The following is a 6,568-nucleotide window of genomic DNA, read 5'->3' on the forward strand; positions in this document are numbered from 1 at the left end:
TTCCGGCGACGTCGACGCACAGTTTGTGTGGGACGATCACAGTCACTGTTAGAGAAAGTGTCACTGGACGAAGTGGAATTAACGACATGAATGTCCATAGGCGAAGGTCCACGAGCCTGAGTGTCCTTGGTTCGATTCCGGCGCGAAGCAAAGGGCCTGGAATGATTGTGATTGTCTGATCTGAGCTTTTTCTGGCAAACACTTTGAACATGTCCTTTCTTATTGCAGAAAAAGCAAATAGCTTGGCGTGACGGGCAATGTTCACGCGAATGTCTAGTAGCACACCGCGGGCATGATTTCACTACATTTGTGGGCTGGCGCGGCACACGTGGCTTAGCGCGCGGCGGCAGCTGCGTTTGTTTGTGCGATGGCAGTTGACCGGGCCGCGCAGCGCGTCCAGCGGGCCGGTTAATGTTACACACGGCTGGCGAAGTTTCAAAAGATACCTGAGCACAGTCAAGTGTGTCCTGTCTATCCAATATGTCTATCACTTGTTGAAGGGAGGGATTAACTAGTTTCAAAATTTGCTCCCGTATGCGAACATCAGAAACGTTCTGTGCAATTGCATCACGCACCATTGTATCTGAATAAGAAAGACCACAGTCACATTCAAAGGCACAGTCCCTAGTAAGTCCTTGCAATGTTGCTACCCACTCCCTATTAGTTTGACCGGCCGTACGTTTTGTACGAAAAAACGTATACCGTTTTGCAACCACATTAACTGTTTCTTTGAAATAGGCATCTAATGCAGACAAAATTTCCTCGTAGGACAGAGTTGCTACGTCGCGTCGGGGAAACAATTTCACTATCACACGGTATGTGGACACATCGACACAAGAAAGCAAAAACGGCTGCCGCTCTTTACCTTGAATTCTGTAGGCTGCGAGATGAAAGTTGAACTGGCGAGACCACTCGTGCCAGGTCTCATCGGCTGCCACGTATGGTCGAAAGGGAGGTGCAACAGCGTTTAGTGGCAGCGGTAGCGAAGAAGCGGCGGCGGCCGCATCGGTTTGAATGGTACGTTGACCCTGGACGAGCTGTCCAAGGGCATCCAGTAACGCCTGCGTCTGCTGATTCTGCAAGCGATAAAATTCGGACAGTACATCTGGAGAATGTGGCGAAGCCATGACACAATTAAATGTAAGCAATCAGAAAACACTTTAAATCGTCGCCAATGTCACAAACGAATTAATACAAACTCTTTTGCTCGTCGCCAATGTTGTGTCGGTAGCTGGGCCGACACCGTGAAGTTGAGATGGCTGAAAATGAACGCTAGACTAACGCTGTAGCCGATAGGGCACGTAAGGCTAACGCCGACGGGCGTCAAGTCTGGAACATGAGAACTTATAAATGAATAAGAAGAAAAGTATGTAGATGCTTATTACTTATCTTTTTATTAGTCCTTGGAATACATCTCTCTTGAATACTCGTAAGCTATAGGCACTGATACAAATGGCGCCTTGCTAGTTCGTAGCCATTAACTTAGCTGAGGGCTATTCTGTCTCTCGGCTAATGAGAGAGAAAGGCTTCGTACATCTGGTCGGTAACTAGGTTCTCGTACAACTGGGGCGAGTGCTCTCTCGTATCACGAGACCTGCCTTGGTGGTGGCGCTAGGTCTGCGATTACACAGTGGCGACACGCGGGTCCGACATGTACTAAATGGACCGCGGCCGATTTAAGCTACCACCTAGCAAGTGTGGTGTCTGGCGGTGACACCACAGTCAGTCTCCTTGCAGATTCCTAATTGTAGTTGATACCTAATTGTAGTTGTAGTTCACGGCAAAGTATGTGGATGAGTGCTTGTAAGGTGCAAAATTATAGCCACCTTACAATCACATACTTTCAACCATGTGGGCTTCAGTCCGAAGGGTTGTTTAATGCAGTTGGCAGTGCAAATCTACCCTGTGCAAATCTCTTCATCTCTGCATAACGACTGAAACCTGCGCTCACTTGATTCTTCGAAAACCAATACACAATTCGTGTGCTATAAAACAAAACACATGGGTGCACATTGGAAATTCATTTTGTAGCCGAACGAAACTGGTTTGCAATGCAGTGCAACATTTGTGACTGTGAAAATACAAACGTCCTTGAGAATGTATTTCATTGCAAGGTAATTACTAATACAAATGCACCAGATGGACGTTTTACGTAAGTTGCATTCCGACACAAATACGTAGCGCAACCATCTAGTTAAACGTTAGTAATTTGTAAATAATGGTTTATCCTAGGGCGTCTCACAGGAAACCAGTGTGTAGTCTGTATTGATGAAAGCATGAAAAAACCATATGTTGCTGAACTGTACAAAAATTCGAAACCGGTGCAGAACTTTTTCAATAAAGTAACTTAATACCAGTTTGTGGCTGGTTGCTGCACATAATCAACAATTTATATAACGGTCACGATCTCCAACCATGTCTATATATGACAAAATTGCATTAAGTGGAAATGTATATCTGATGGTATAGATAGGATCTTTCACGTTTACACGCAGCATCTTAAAACAACTTCAATAGTCAAATGTCACATCTGGTGGATACACAATGAAAATTATGTGCACAGTTGACAAGAATTGGATAATATTCATGCAGGAAATAAAGTATTTATCATACAATGAGCGAATTCCTTCTTAGACACCTGGTTTGCCATAATGTCGATGTCTCAGTGAAGTGCAACGTTCTTTGATGTAAATGATGAAGACTCCAGTTTTATTATTAAACACTTGGATATGTAAACATGATTGACACGATAACATTATCTTCTTAAAAAAGGAATATACGACGATACTGGGCACTATGCACTGTAGATTGAGTAGTTTGGCTCGAACCCCCACGTTCTATGGAACGAAAATATGTATATTTGTTACACTCAACACTCAGCTTAATTGAGCGGCCCAGAGATGAGGCTGGTCTCAAATGTTTGGCAACGTTTTTCGTAATAGGGTGCCAGCTCACAACTGTCGGAAACTCAATTTTCAAGCTGAAATAAAATATAAAAAAGACAATGCAGACAGGTATTTCGGTGAAATTTAAAAATATTTAGTCACTCACATTGATTTATAATTTGAACAAGTACTTTATTTCTATTTTTCCACGCATAATCTTCAATACATTAGCTAAACACATAAAATACAGTCTGAGGGGCTTTTACATAAGGGAGCCGTTAATAACTGATGCGACAACATTTCATTATAAAATTCGTATGTCTCGATCACGGCACTCGACAGTCTGTTTACAACTCACTGTTGTCTGCTGTTCTAAACCATTATATTGCGCTCAACTTTATCGTTTTCTAACGTCGCTACGTACATAATTGTCCCCGATCGTGGCTACCAACCCAGTACTACCCTCAGATGGGCAGCACGTCCGGCTTATAGCATCGCTCAGCTACGGTCGGAGGTTCAAATCCTGTCTCAGGCATGGATGTGTGTGATGTTCTAGGGTTAGTTAGGTTTTAGTAGTTCTAAGTTCTAGGGGACTGATGACCTCAGATGTTCAGTCCCATAGTGCTTAGAGCCAAAAATGTTCAAATGTGTGTGAAATCTTATGGGACTTAACTGCTAGGGTCATCAGTCCCTAAGCTTACACACTACTTAACCTAAATTATCCTAAGGACAAACACACACCCTGCCCGAGGGTGGACTCAAACCTCCGCCGGGACCAGCCTCACAGTCCGTGACTGCAGCGCCTTAGACCGTTCGGCTAGCTTAGAGCCATTTGAACCATTTGAGCATCGCTCAGACTCAACTGCCCTCAAAGATGGCCGCCCTATGCACCCTCGAAACGACTGCCTAACTCAAAACAATGTTTGACAAAAAAATTTCGAATATTCTAAAACAAAACAAAAAAACACATATGATACATTGAAAAATACGGAAAATTTCTGGTCAGTAACAATCTAAAGTCCAACTTTTTTGTATCTGCCACCGTTTTTCCACAAATAATGTTCTTGTGGCGTAATTTGCTTTTCCCGGATTTTTGATACTAAACATAAATAAACAAATAAAAATACATACTTAATTACTCACCTACCTCTTTAAACTTTAGACTGTTGCCACTAATTTCGTCTCTTCAAGTTTATTTATTACCAAAAACACAGTTTCTCTGAGTCGCATCGCATATTCCGACCTCTCATTCAAAAATGGTATATATTCTGCTCAATCGGCTAAGATTGCTCGATGCAGCTCTACTAGCCGCATCCGTAAACACGTTGCCATAATAATCGGCGAAAGTATTGCTGAGATATTAGCTTTTGAACTTTCATAAATTTAAAATTTTTAGGACGACAATAACTTTTAAACTATTATATATTTTTGTGGCATGTCTAGATAATTTAGCTTTACATGTTTTTCTGTCGATGAGTGCCAACTCGCACCTCCGTGTCTCTCTTAGTTTTCTTTTTATCAGTTTTTCGCTGGCGTAAAAATTCCTCCAAACACGAAAATACTGCCATACGCGCCCCTGCTATGCTTCCTCTCGGATTTTTCCAAGGCCGCGTAAACGCTAGCCGCTCGAGACGACCCCGTAGCAACCGCCAGCCACGTTCTCTGAGGCGGGAAACTGCCGCTCTAATCTCTCTCCCCCCCCCCCCCCCCCCACACAGCTTGTATGCTCGCAAACAATGTGCATTGTCGCACTTCATAAGGTCTAAGAGCTGTTACGGTATATTGATAATTTTTACTTATGGACCGTCTGACAGCAACTGAATAAAATACAATTTTAGTGCCATACGCGTTTCGCCTTTATTTTCTGCAAGGCATCATCAGTGGCAGATTTCGTGGAAAATTTCTTAGATATTACGCTCCTGTTGCATTTTTGGTGTCGTTCATAGTGCTGTGGAGTGTGGGAAAAAACCACAAATTGTCATTCATAAAAAGAAGAACAACACCAAAAATGCAACAGGATCGTAATATGTAAGAAATTGTCCACGCAATCTGCCACTGACGATGCCTTGCAGAAAATAAAGGCGAAACGCGTATGGCTCTAAAATTGTGTTTTATTCAGTTTCTGTCAGACGGTCCATATGCAAAAATGATCAATATACCGTAATATTACACGCAACTGAGGAAGACAGGACTACAAAAGTTGAAGATGTCAGTAAGAGCTATGTTTAAAATACAGCTTTGTTCTTATAAGCCACTTTGAGAAACGAATGTATTCTTAAAGTGAAACTGGTATTTTAGCAGTGTACGTTGCTACAGCTCACTTGAGAATGGCATAATATGCTGGGATCGCGATTTAGTTACTATCCCGGAGGAAAATGTTGTTCTTTGTAAAATATTGCATGACCGTGGACGCAGGTAAACAGAAGATAATGCAAAGAGAGTCACAGAAGCAATCCAGAACAGAGTAATGAAGAAGATTTTAGATCCAAACTATACAGAAGAAAGAATATACGGAGAAAACAAGGAAATTCAAAAGCGTACCAACGTAAATGAGAAAAAACGCGAGCCAAAATGCTATGGGCGTATTAAAGGAATATAACCAACCAGATCTTGTCAGATTGTGGGATTCTACGAAATTCGCAGTAAAACTCAAATGTAATCCAATAAAATAGATCGCCACAATAACAAACGATTTGTAAGATGTAGATAGCCAAATTTGAGATACCAGATGGAGAAATCATTAACAGAAAATTCACGACTGGGCTGCTTGCTTGCAAGCAAAACCCAAGAAGACGGGAACAATTTGAACTGACGATGGTGAAAGTAATATGTGCACAAGGACGAGCTAAAATAAAGCTCCGAAAATGCCCTTTGTGTACATCGCGTGGTCCAGTAGATCCCAACGCGAACAATTATAAAAGTAGCCTCAGTGCCCACAAGCGTCGTATATCCAGTTGTGAAATTTCATTCTTTCATGTATCACACTCTTGCAGGTTTCTAGTAAAAGTCACTTTGTCAGTCGTAAGACATATGCCTGCACTTGGAACAGTGTTGGTTATTTTAGTATTCTCTCCCGGTGGCAGTCCCACGATGCCGTCTGAATGCGTTGTTCTGGACGTGGGGCCGTGGGGCCACAACGGGCCAGCGGGTATTCAAAATTTTAAGCCGGCTAATGGACACGGCTGCCCCCTGTCCATAGCTCCGACGAGAGATACCGGGCCGGCCGGAGTGGCCGTGCGGTTCTAGGCGCTGCAGTCTGGAACCGAGCGACCGCTACGGTCGCAGGTTCGAATCCTGCCTCGGGCATGGATGTGTGTGATGTCCTTAGGTTAGTTAGGTTTAATTAGTTCTAAGTTCTAGGCGACTGATGACCTCAGAAGTTAAGTCGCATAGTGCTCAGAGCCATTTGAACCATTTAGAGATACCGGGAGTGACCGTCAGCAGGTCTGTCAAGCACAGCTACACCTCGTAGGGGCAGAAACTACACACAGGAGGAGAGACAGTGGATGACATCTACATCTACATCTACATTTATACTCTGCAAGCCACCTAACGGTGTGTGGCGGAGGGCACTTTACGTGCCACTGTCATTACCTCCTTTTCCTGTTCCAGTCGCGTATGGTTCCCGGGAAGAACAACTGCCGGAAAGCCTCCGTGCGCGCTCGAATCTCTCTAATTTTACA

This window comes from Schistocerca serialis, chromosome 9 (assembly GCF_023864345.2).
Source record: "Schistocerca serialis cubense isolate TAMUIC-IGC-003099 chromosome 9, iqSchSeri2.2, whole genome shotgun sequence".
NCBI classification, from domain to species: Eukaryota; Metazoa; Arthropoda; class Insecta; order Orthoptera; family Acrididae; genus Schistocerca; species Schistocerca serialis.